Source organism: Ambystoma mexicanum, chromosome 3q (assembly GCF_040938575.1).
Source record: "Ambystoma mexicanum isolate Mex_15411 chromosome 3q, UKY_AmexF1_1, whole genome shotgun sequence".
NCBI classification, from domain to species: Eukaryota; Metazoa; Chordata; class Amphibia; order Caudata; family Ambystomatidae; genus Ambystoma; species Ambystoma mexicanum.
In genome coordinates, this window is record NC_090926.1 from 116,240,134 (window position 1) to 116,252,624 (window position 12,491).

Below are 12,491 nucleotides of genomic sequence, written 5' to 3' on the forward strand. Positions count from 1 at the left end.
GGCACAAAATTACAGGATATTTGTGTGGTAGTCCAACACATATCTGTCTTTTTGAGACTGCTACTAATAAATAATAATGCAACAAAGAGGTTTTTGAAGTTCTTAATATAATCGTTAAGGCTTAAGTTATTCCATCTGTTTATAGAGAGGAAATAATTGGGGCAAAAAAATATTGATGAAATTCAGAGGTTTATAAATATCCCCACCCCGATATTGCCCGTTAGTAGCTCTCCACTGTTGACCTCCACTACAAGTAGCTCTAGCTAACGTAAAGGTTGGAGACCCCTGCTTTAGAGGATACAACCCTATTTCTACCACGCTAGCACCTTTCACTTCAGGCAAGGTAAGGGGAGCTGAGGGCTCAACACCTTCCTCCTTAGACTGATTAAGCATCCACTCTGCAAGTATGTGGTCATGTGTTGCAATAATGCTTTTGACAGTGATCCCCCTTGTGACCACGGCATGAACATCTTATCTGCCGTGCCTTTCACCCATTCCGCTCTATACTGTTTGAGCTTGAGCCTTTGCTTTTGCACTGTCTTACACAAATGCATCAGAGGAGTGCCTCCCATTGTGACAAGCCTCAATTGACTGTCAATACTTACCAGGTTTTGTAAAATACTTTCACCAATTTTCAATACTTTTAAAACAACAAATATGAGTGTGTTCCAGCAACTGCCACTCAAACCTCTACCTTTTCAACTATCTCTGTCTATCTCTGGATTGGTACCAACCGCTTCCTTAGATATCCCTTTAGCTCTTTAACATCGTTTGGCAGAGGATGTCCAATCGTCCGAAACTCTGGAGCTAACTGATCGATGGTTCTTGAACCATCCCACACTGCTACCATGAGAACATAGGGGCCCTTGACGGGTAGAGTGTCATTCAGCTGGATGGGATACAGAGTAACTCTTTACACCAAATAATCAAACCTACTCAGGAAGATGGCAGTTTGTTTACCGTTTTATTATCAATTGTCTAAAACAGGGAGTTACAAAAGACATCAATGGACGTCGCACAGCATTCTCTCGAAGCAATTCATAAAAAATAATACTTTTATAGCACAAATTAATCATATGTGACATCATACTACCTGGCAAATGAGAAAAACCGACAGGGTTGTGGTTGGCTCAAGGGGAACAAAAGTATACATTCAAAGGGGTTGTGTCCTCCGACGTATTCCTTATCTTTGATGTTACCCATCCCAGCTTGCTGGCCTCGTAAGTTTTTTCAATAGAGGGGACTGCGCATCGACGTCCTTCGAGTTAATGTCCTTGGACAGCCTCTGTCTCGGCGCCGACGTCACCGTGCGTATAAATAGACTTGCGCAGCATCCGTTGCTCAGTTCCGTTTTTCCGTGCTTCGTGGGCCTCGGAAACGTGTTGCTCAGTTCTTTCTTCAAGAAGATTACGACTTATTTCGATGGGTTCCTCATCCGAACCATCGACCCCTCGGTCCAGCTTCAAAAAGTGTTGTGACTGTGGGAAGAAAATGTCGTTGACAGATCCTCACAGGATCTGTTTCTGGTGCCTGGGATCGGAGCATCACTGTTCGGAATTCGAGGACTGTATGTCCATGACGGCGAAAGCCTTGAAAGAGCGTAAGGGGAAGCTAGAAAGAGTTAAGACTCTTAAATCTCTTACTCCCTCAAAATTTTCTTCGGCAGAGTCGAGACATTTGTCTACTCATCGTCATAAGAAACATTCCCGTTCAAGATCTCGAAGCGGTTCCCATCAGTCTTCGAGATCGAGACACTCTAAGAAGAGGCGTCGTAGATCTCCCTCTTCTTCGTCTTCTTCTGTCTCTCCGGAAAGGGTCACCTGCCCCACGAAACACAGCTCTCCAGCTCAGTGGGAGGAATTCCGTAAGAAAATGCTTAGCGTCTTCGAGAAAGCGGCCTCAACCCCCTCAAAGACGTCTAAAGGTGATACCCTGGGTGAAAGACCCGAAAAATCAAAACACCACGAGTCGTTGCACCCGGCGAGAGAAACTACCCGAGAGCGTCATGAACCCTCGAGTAAAGGCAGTAAGACCGCTTCGTCGACGCCATCGTCGAAGGTCTCTTCGACTCATAAATCTGCGTCATCGACGCCGTTGTCGAGGGGCCCTTCAACGCATAAATCAGTTGCGTCGACGCCGTCTTCGACGCCACTGTCGACTCCGATAAAGGACAGACCTGCAACTGTCACTAGAGTAGAGGTGTCGAGGACCTCGACCACGACATCGAGAATGCCATCGACTATTCCAACGACACCGAGTAGGATTACGATCCTCTCGAGTACATCGAGGTCTCTTCAAACTTTTACAACTCCCTTTTCGAGTTTGTCGAAGCCTGTGACTTCCACGTCGACAACCTCGACATTTTCACAACCAGTGACAACAAATTTGGCTCCTTTTGCTCTAGAAATGGGGTTTAAACCACATCCTAGGTGTGACTATTTTAGAGCCTTGTCCTCAATATATGAGGAAGGTGAGTATTCCGATCATGAGAGACCTTTTGGTTTACAAAGGACCACTACACCCATACCAGAGGAATTTATCTCTGAAGAGAACAGGTTGAAAGACCTTCAAGACTCCTTACATGAGACAAGTGGTTTGGATACCTCTTCAGAAGTAGAGTTTGCTAAGCCAGACCCTGGGGAACATGCTGAGACTAGAGTAGAGGTGTCGAGGACCTCGACCACGACATCGAGAATGCCATCGACTATTCCAACGACACCGAGTAGGATTACGATCCTCTCGAGTACATCGAGGTCTCTTCAAACTTTTACAACTCCCTTTTCGAGTTTGTCGAAGCCTGTGACTTCCACGTCGACAACCTCGACATTTTCACAACCAGTGACAACAAATTTGGCTCCTTTTGCTCTAGAAATGGGGTTTAAACCACATCCTAGGTGTGACTATTTTAGAGCCTTGTCCTCAATATATGAGGAAGGTGAGTATTCCGATCATGAGAGACCTTTTGGTTTACAAAGGACCACTACACCCATACCAGAGGAATTTATCTCTGAAGAGAACAGGTTGAAAGACCTTCAAGACTCCTTACATGAGACAAGTGGTTTGGATACCTCTTCAGAAGTAGAGTTTGCTAAGCCAGACCCTGGGGAACATGCTGAGACCCCTTATAGGATTCTGATGGCCAGAATAATCGAATTCATGGGGTGGTCTACACTTACACCCTCTTTTCAGCAGGATGACCTTACTGATATTTTAGATAAAGGTCCACAGGAGGATCCTGTTGTCCCCTTTCATTCTGCTCTGCAAAGAAAAGTTTCTGCAAATTGAGAAACTCCTGAAGTTATCCCAGTAGTTAACAAGAGACTGTCTGTTAAATACAGGGTATCTGCTACAGATCCTGAATATTTGAGCAAACATCCAACTCCAGAGAGTTTGGTTGTACAAGCAGCAACTTCATCAAACAGTAAATCTGCATACCCTACTATTCCACAGGATAGGAATGATAAAAGATTTGATGCTATGTCAACAAAAGTATTTTCAGCATGTAGCATGGCGCTTAAATCTATTAACGCTACTTGCACGCAGGCAAGATTCATCCATGCATTTTGGGAGTGTGCTTCATCAGCGGCTGACTGTCTCCCAGAAGGAGAAGAAAGGGAAACATTTTTAAACATCATCAAAGATGGAAAAGATGCAATGTGCGAGTCCCTTCAAACAGGCAATGATTCTGCTGATAGTATCAGCAGGACCATGGCGGCAAGTACCACAATCCGCAGATTTGCGTGGTTGCGGAAGTCTGGTTTTGCTCCAGATGTACATGCTAGACTTTTGAACATGCCCTTTGACGGCACTTCTTTGTTTGGTAAGAAGGCTGATGACAGCCTGGAGAGATTACAAACATCCAAGGCAGCAGCGAAATCTCTTGGGGCTGCAATCCGACAGACTCTGAATCGCCCCTCAGGAACATCCTGGAGGGGAAGGTCCTTTTGCTTTTACTCCACATTCGGAAATAGTAGAAGACAGCCAGCTCAAAGGAGCCAGAAACGATTCACAAAAACCGCAGCAGCAGGTGCCACTTTACCTTCGGCAGCTGCGTCACCTGCTTCTAAACCCTCTGAGGTCTTCCCTCACAGGACACCAGTAGGGGGCAGGTTAACTCATCATCTGGCAGAATGGCAGGCTATTACGTCAGATGCTTGGCATTGGAGACAGTTGCCCAAGGTTACTGCCTGCCCTTCCTACACACCCCTCAGAGTCATCCACCGGGGAACAACTCTTTGAAGTTTCCAGATCCGCTCCTTATGTAGGAGATTGTAGACCTGCTAGAGAAAGGTGCCTGTAGCAGAGAGGAACAAGGGTTGGTATTCCCCCTACTTCCTAGTACCAAAGAAGGACAGAGGACTGAGACCCATCTTGGACTTACGAGAATTGAACAAATTCCTCAGGAAGGACAAGTTCAAGATGGTAACTCTTTCTCATATTCTTCAGGCCCTCCAGCTTCAGGACTGGTTGGTATCTCTAGACCTTCAGGATGCTTATTTCCATGTGCCAATCCATCTCAAACACAGGAAATACCTGAGGTTCGCAATTGCCAACTCTCATTATCAGTTTCGAGTTCTGCCATTTGGGCTGACCTGCGCCCCAAGGGTCTTCACCAAGCTAATGTCGGTAGTGGCTGCAAGTCTAAGGAGGGAAGGGATCCCCGTCTACCCCTACCTGGATGATTGGATGATCAGAGCAGTATCTTCGGAACAAGCTCAGATCCATCTGGATTATGTCTGCCACTTCCTTCACAAGCTGGGCTTCTCCCTCAATTTAAAGAAGTCACCAATGATACCATCACAGAGACTCCAGTTTATTGGAGCAGTCCTGGACACTTCCCTGGGAAAAGCATCGCCACCAGAAGTGAGGGCTCAAGATATTCTGCAGATGGTCAACAAATTTTAAAATGCCCAACGTCTTCCAGCCTTCGACTTTTTGAGGTTGCTAGGCCTCATGGCATCCTGCTTCTTCCTAGTGCCAGAGGCCCGCCTGAGAATGAGATCCCTCCAGTGGGCAATAAGAACCCAATAGTCGCAATTCTCAGGAAGAATGTCAGATCTCCTTCAAGTCCCATACAGAGTGGCTTGAGACCGTCAGTGGTGGGCCTGTTGGGGGAACATTTTGAAAGGGGAACTGTTTTGGCAACCATGGCCGGAGATAATGGTAGTCACGGATGCCTCACTCACGGGGTGGGGAGCCCATGCCAACAACTTGACCATCAGCAGTCGTTGGTCTCCATCGGAGTCCAGACTACATATCAACCTGTTGGAGCTGAGAGCAATCAGACTAGCGCTGAAGGCTTTTCTGCCATCAGTACAGGGGAATAATGTCCTGATAATGACGGACAACACAGTGACCATGCACTACCTCAACAAAAGAGGAGGCGTAGGATCACTGCCACTGTGCAGAGAGGCAATGCAGCTCTGGTTTTGGGCAATTCACAAAGGATTCTCTCTATCGGCAGTTCACCTAGCCGGAGAGAAGAACTTGACGGCGGACACTCTGAGCAGGCAGAGTACAGTTTCCCACGAGTGGGAGCTAGCTCAGGAAGTCCTTCAAGAGATCTTCGCCCTTTGGGGAACCCCTCAGGTGGATCTGTTTGCCACCAGCACCAACAGGAAGTGCGATCTGTTCTGTTCAAGGGAATTTCCCCCGAGAGGAGCTTTAGGGGACGCGTTCGTAGTGGACTGGGAGTTCCCACTCCTTTACGCGTTTCCACCAGTCCCTGTTATTCCTCAAATGATCAGGAGGTTGAGAAGATTCTGGAAAACCATGATCCTAATTGCCCCGGACTGGGCCAGGAGAACGTGGTACCCGGACCTTCTAGATATGTCCATCTGTCCTCCAATCTGTCTTCCACTCAAAGAGAATCTTCTCTCACAGAAGGGAGGTCAGGTCCTCCATCCAGACATCAGAACCCTCAACCTTCACGCTTGGTTTCTGAAAGGTTGAGATACAATGATTGAGATCTCCCGGATGGCGTCATGGAGGTGTTGCTTTCGGCTAGAAGGCCGGCAACAAAGAATTTATACCGATGCCGTTGGAACAAATTTTGCAGCTGGTGCAGAGAAAAGAATATTGAACCCTTTTCATGCAGTACACCTATGGTGTTATCTTTCTTACTGTATTTAGCAAATTCAGGTCTTCAAGTTGTTACGATCAAGGGCTACCTCGCAGCGCTATCAATCGTTAAGCGCACTACGGAGGAGCCTTCATATTTCAAATTACCTCTGGTAGTCCAATTTTTGAAAGGGTTAACTAATGTTTATCCCCCAAAGCCTTTCCAAGTTCCATTGTGGGACCTAAATCTAGTCCTAAATTTTCTGATGGGTACTCCTTTTGAACCACTCCATTCTTGTTCATTAAGATTTGTCACTCTTAAAACAGTCTTTCTAGTGGCTCTAACATCTGCCAGAAGAGTGAGTGAATTACAAGCTCTATCTTGCAATCCTCCTCATACAATCTTTCATAAAGACAAGGTTGTCTTACAAGTGAATCCTAATTTTCTCCCAAAAGTGGTTTATGAATTCCACATTACTCAGAAAATAACTTTACCTTCATTCTACCCTCTTCCCCATCCAAGGAAAGAGGAAGAGAGGTTACATAGGCTGGATCCAAGGCGTGCCTTGAGTTTTTATATCAGCAGACTTGCTAGAATAAGACAAGCAGACCAACTGTTTGTAGGTTATACAGGACACACATTAGGAATGCCAATCACGAAACAGACCATTTCAAGATGGATTATTTTAACTATTCTACATTCTCAACATCTTAGGGCTCATTCAAGCAGGGATATCGCAGCCTCTTCGGCTCTCCAGAGAGGAGTTCTGATTCGGGACATATGTGCGGCTGCCACGTGGTCCGCACATACTTTTACAATCTTTTACAGCTTGGGTTCCTCCTCTAGTCAGGAGACCTATTTCGCAAAGCTGTGTTACATTCTGTACTTTCTTAAAGGGAATATTACATTTTACTCCCACCTTCTCTTTCACACCACTGCTATGGGAATCTATCAAAGATAAGGAATACGTCGGAGGACACAATCCCTTTGAAGAACAAGTTACTTCTTACCTTGTAACGTTCTTTCGATGGGATGTTCCTCCGACTTATTCCTTATCGCCCTTCCCATCCATCCCCGCAGTAAAACTTCCCTTGTGGTTGCAGTTTACGCTCCTTCAAGTTCATTAACCAGTTCATTTCAAGCTAATTTCAAGCTTCAAAACGGAACTGAGCAACGGATGCGGCGCGAGTCTATTTATACGCACGGTGACGTCGGCGCCGAGATGGAGGCTGTCGAGGGACATCAACTCAAAGGATGTCGACGCGCAACGCCCTCTATTGAAAAAACTTCCGAGGCCAGCAAGCTGGGATGGGTAACATCAAAGATAAGGAATACGTCCGAGGAACATCCCATCGAAAGAACGTTACAAGGTAAGAAGTAACTTGTTCTTCTATAAGGGGTCGGGTTGTGATTGGGTCTCTTCATTCAGGTGGACAACTCATGCCCACCCCTAGTGCAAGTCATCTTTAACAGTTATTAGAAACAAGGTGCATCACTGGCTCTCATACTATAAGGCCCTTTGTTGTATGGCGCTGAACAATTGGTTGGCACGCTCGGGGCCTTCTGGATCATTTGGCGCATTAGCAGCACGTAAGCTCATACCCCAGGTGCCAGGAGGTGGACTGGACTGTACCTCGCCACCCAATTAGCCCATCATCTCTCATCACCCATGCCTTCTGCCATGAATATTGTCTTTGAACTTAGCCTTGCAATGTATTCTCGTCTCTGAGAATATAGGGGAGTGTGGGCACACACTTATCATAGTCCTGGAACTGCGTGGCCTACTCTATTTTCATCCTTGGCTCACATGACAGGAGACCACAATTCAGCCCATTTTGCAGCATTTAATTGTCTCAAATGAATTAAACTTGGCACTCATGGTGTTCTTTCTTTGCACCTTTTCAAGGGATGATTCAGAGTCTGCCACTCAATGTTCTTCAAGGATAGATAACCAGTCTTGGCTGCCTTCAACCTAGACACCTGGCCAGACAGTCCTTTTCGATTCTTCCATGCCCCCAGCAAGTTCTCTGCTGCGACAGAGCTTTCAGCCCTTCTCTTCTTGGGTTTGAACTTACTAAAATTGTGACACTGATGTCCAGCTTCTATATAATGCAGCTATGCCTGCAGTCCATTCACTACGTATAGCTAGCTTCTATGATCACTTAGTCTACTCGCGTTACTGCATTTGTACAGTTATTGAACGATTTGCATTTTCTGCAGTGCTTTTCACACATGCAATCTTTGTCTCGCATATGAAAGTTTACTCAATTCTTTACTTCGTCATCAATTTCTATAAGGTCCATACATTCTCTTCTTCAGCCAGTCTTCTTAGTGCTTCCCACTCATTTCTTGTGACGTCACCAACTTCTCTTCCTCTCTTTTTCATATTCCTTAAGGGATCTCCTCCAAGAGATTTTCATCTCTTCGGGAATACATATAGGGTTTTCTTAGTGGATACCTTTTCTCGAAGATTCAACGCGGAATAGTCACAACTGCTGGTGTCAAACATGGCACAATTTTAGTCTGCCAGCATACAGGTATACAGGTAGGAGGGGGGTGGGACTTCCTAAGGGGGCAGTTGGCTGCTCCTCTACACAGCGATATACAAAGTGATAGAATCCAAGATAAAGTGAGATGCATCAACGGATAGCACTATCTCATTTGATCATTTTGTCAGTACTGGCACACCGAACAGCTTTTTTTTTGTATTTTATTTTTGTTTGTATTTGGTTTATTAAACCTTTACAAAAAACTATTTTATGAATAATAAGACATAGTTACATATCATTTGGTTTACACGAATATTATACATTTTCATTAAGATTTAATGAAAGAATAACAAGAATCAACAGTTCAATTTTTTTTCTGAATTTCAAGAATAAAATGTAGAAAATAAAACTCTCCAATTCCAAGTGCAAATGAATAAAGTTGTGCAAAAAAACGCAATTGTGTCAATCTTTCAATTAAAAGACAAATCAGGATATAAAAGAGATAGTAGCGTCATATACAAATACGTAACCGCTTGATTTGATCTCTATGAGAATACACATACCAATTCATTAGAATGACATAATTTACAAGTTGATTTTTGAAATACCCAATCACCTCAACACAATAGATGGATGTCATTTGCTTTTTGATAATTCATCTTCTATTACCTTTAAAAGGCATGTTAAGACTATGATCATAGATCTGTTTTCACCTTGCATCATTCTAACCCACAATAAATTCATCAAGAGTTCTGACTCATTACTAATATATTTTTTTAATATACTTAATCTAAAATTTCTGAATTAAGAACATTCTAAAACCAAGTGTTTCAGGGTTTCCTTTGTTGCATCACAATTTGGGAATCTACACTGCCATAAAGGTTTAATAACAGTGTTACAATTCCAATATGCGATTTTTCTCTCATGTGGAATTGATTCAATTTGAAACGCATATAAGTGGTATGAGCTTTTCTGTAGGGAAACAGATTAAGTAGGCGCAACGTGATTCTCTTTTTCTAAAATAATTTGCATACTCTTTGTACGTGCTGTATTTTTGTAAATCGTCAATTTTCACAATCCAATCATTAGTATACCGTTTTTTAACAACCAACACCTTTGCATATTTAATCACAATACAATCACTATTTTTATTTTACTGCTTAATGTGCAGGCCTCGCTTGAGAGCAGCGGAGCGCTGTAGAGGGTGTGGGTAGCCAGCGTTGGGACTGGCATCTTTTAACACTAGTGCAGTAATGTGAATTGTGGTCTGTGTGTTGGTATGTGCCTTCATTGGGATTAGTACTTGGTCAGATTTTGCCAAGTCAATCATTACAGAAGCATGGTGGACCTGTCCTTTTATGTGTATAGTGGCTGGTTTAATGATACTGTGTACCGCTATCTGTGATATATTGGCAAGCGTATGGGAACTGGAGGCCTCCTCAAAGCATTCGCTTGTTGTGCTGGCCTTGATAATCACCAAATTGTCTTGGGCCTCATTTACAGTTAGGCAGATCTTTTAGTGGAAATACTTCATGCTGTAATTACCATTAATGTATGCACCATTATCTATAGCCTGCATAATTATGAGAATACCACTGGGTTGGTGGTAATGGATGTAGATGTACTGAAATAGTAATGTGGTATGTATATATATATATATATATATATATATATATATATTTTCAAAAACAGAAAAAAATGCCCTAGGACAGGGCAAAATCCGACGGGTTGCACTCCCAAGAGCGGCTGAGTAACGAAATCCAGTCTCAGCAAGGAAAAGGCATGACAGCAAGTCCAGGCAGGACAAATGTTTCTTTATTAATAAAAAGGTGCAGCAAAAAGGGAAAGCCTGGTTACAAAACGACGCGTTTCGCGGTACACTGACCGCTTGTTCACGTAGGTAGGGAGTTTCATGGAAGAAGGACTTCTTATATATGCTTTAAAAACTTCTATGATACAAATGCATAGAATATCCCCATCCACGAGGTGGTGCAAAATGATGAACACATGGCAGCCATCTTAAAACATTAAAGGCACTTCAACATGCAGTGTGTTAAGTAAAATAAAAACACATCGTAAGTGTCAATACATCAAACAAATGTTATACGATTAAGAATATAGCAACAATTGCACAGATGTGCTGGCTGTGAGAACTGTGGAGGAAAAATGGCAAAAAAGAAAGCCTCAGGTACATAACGAGTGTCAAAGGAAAAATATATATATAAAAAATATATAAATATATATAAATACGCATCGTACAAAATAAACGTGTGTTTTCCATTGGTATGTCTGTCAACAAAGGCTGGTACCCAAAGTTAAATAAAATCAAAAAATAATGCCATTCTAAGGCAACCGCCAATAATGAAAAGCCCTGCCTGGTAGGTCTGCCCATGTTATAACGTCTGAAGCAGCCATTACCTCAACACAGTCCAAGCAGCCCCACAACATAATGTGTTCACTAGACAAAATATAGCCATTCTAAGTGTCCACCGTTGGTCTCGCATAAACAAAGATATATAGTCATGTAAGTCTACGTTTACGCATACATGTGCGAGGTGTAATACAAATCGAACTTAATAAAGCAGTCTTGAGACAATGTAAAGTGCTTAGTTCTTTAGCAGCAGATTAAAGTGCTAAGTGCTTTAGCAGCAATTTTAAAGTGCTTATTGCAATAGCAGCAGTTGTTAAGGTGCATAATATTTAGCAGCAAGGTAGGGAAAAAGTTTAAAGGAGAGAAATGTCCACACAACAGCAATGATAAAATGCACAGTGCTCTACGTCCATGGATGCACAAATATGTTCCTAAGTGTATGGTTCATATACTAAGTAACATAATACAATTTGACAGTCAAATAGATAAAAGAATGAAAGTCAATAAATATATATATCTCACAAATAGATAAAATAACAATGTCACTGGACCAAAAAAACGTGCATACATGGACGGCTGTAAAGTAGACAACAAATTTATCCCCAATAAAGTGCAAGTGCAAAAAACTTAAAATTGCCTACCATGAATGGTAAACTATTCCCTATAAAAAATTCCTCAAGACCCATTACGCTTGATGAGCCCAGCAAGGAAGATAACATCACTGGGAAATTGTTACCTTAAAAAGACTACATACCAAGCTACAAGTAATCTATCGACAATGAAAAAATGCAAGTCAAAAAAACGAGATATGGGGACAGAGTAAAAAAGCAATTAAGAAGCCTAAAACCAAGTTATATAAAAATATTAATCAAAGTGATAAATATCAATAGAAAATACCCTCCTAAGAATCTTGTTAAAAACAATCATATGCAACATATGCTTCACAATCATTTGGCGAAGGAACCTGTAAAATGCATCAATATAAAAGAAGAAAGAACAGTTAATGTACATTGATACATAGGAATGTGGACCGGAATGGAAAAGTTTTCAAATATTAAACATACTGGGGGTCACTCTTGAACATTGCAGGTACCTAGTATTGCAAAACAGTGCAAGAAAATTCACGAAGTATACTTAATTGGTACCTAAAAACGTATATAACTCTTCATCAAGATTGTGGCCCCTGGTTTTTTTTGTTTCAAGATCGAGAATGGACCTAGTTTCCAATTGTCTCAACAGTAACTCCCGGTTACCACCTGTGAGTGATTTAGGCACTGTCCGAATACCAAAGAAGGAAAAGCCCTGCAATTTACCTTCATGTTGAGACAAACTGCAGAGCCATCGGATAGTTGGGATCAACATTTCTTATGGCTCTTGTGTTGAAGCATTCTCAGCTTCAATTTACCCTTTGTACTGCCCACATACCACATATTGCAAGGGCAATTCAAAACATAGACCACAAATTCTGTATCGCAAGTGATTCTAGATGCGATTTGAACATTATTAACCAGGATAGGATGTATATAACACATCTTGTTGACTGCATAAGTGCAGGCTTTGCATTTGGAAC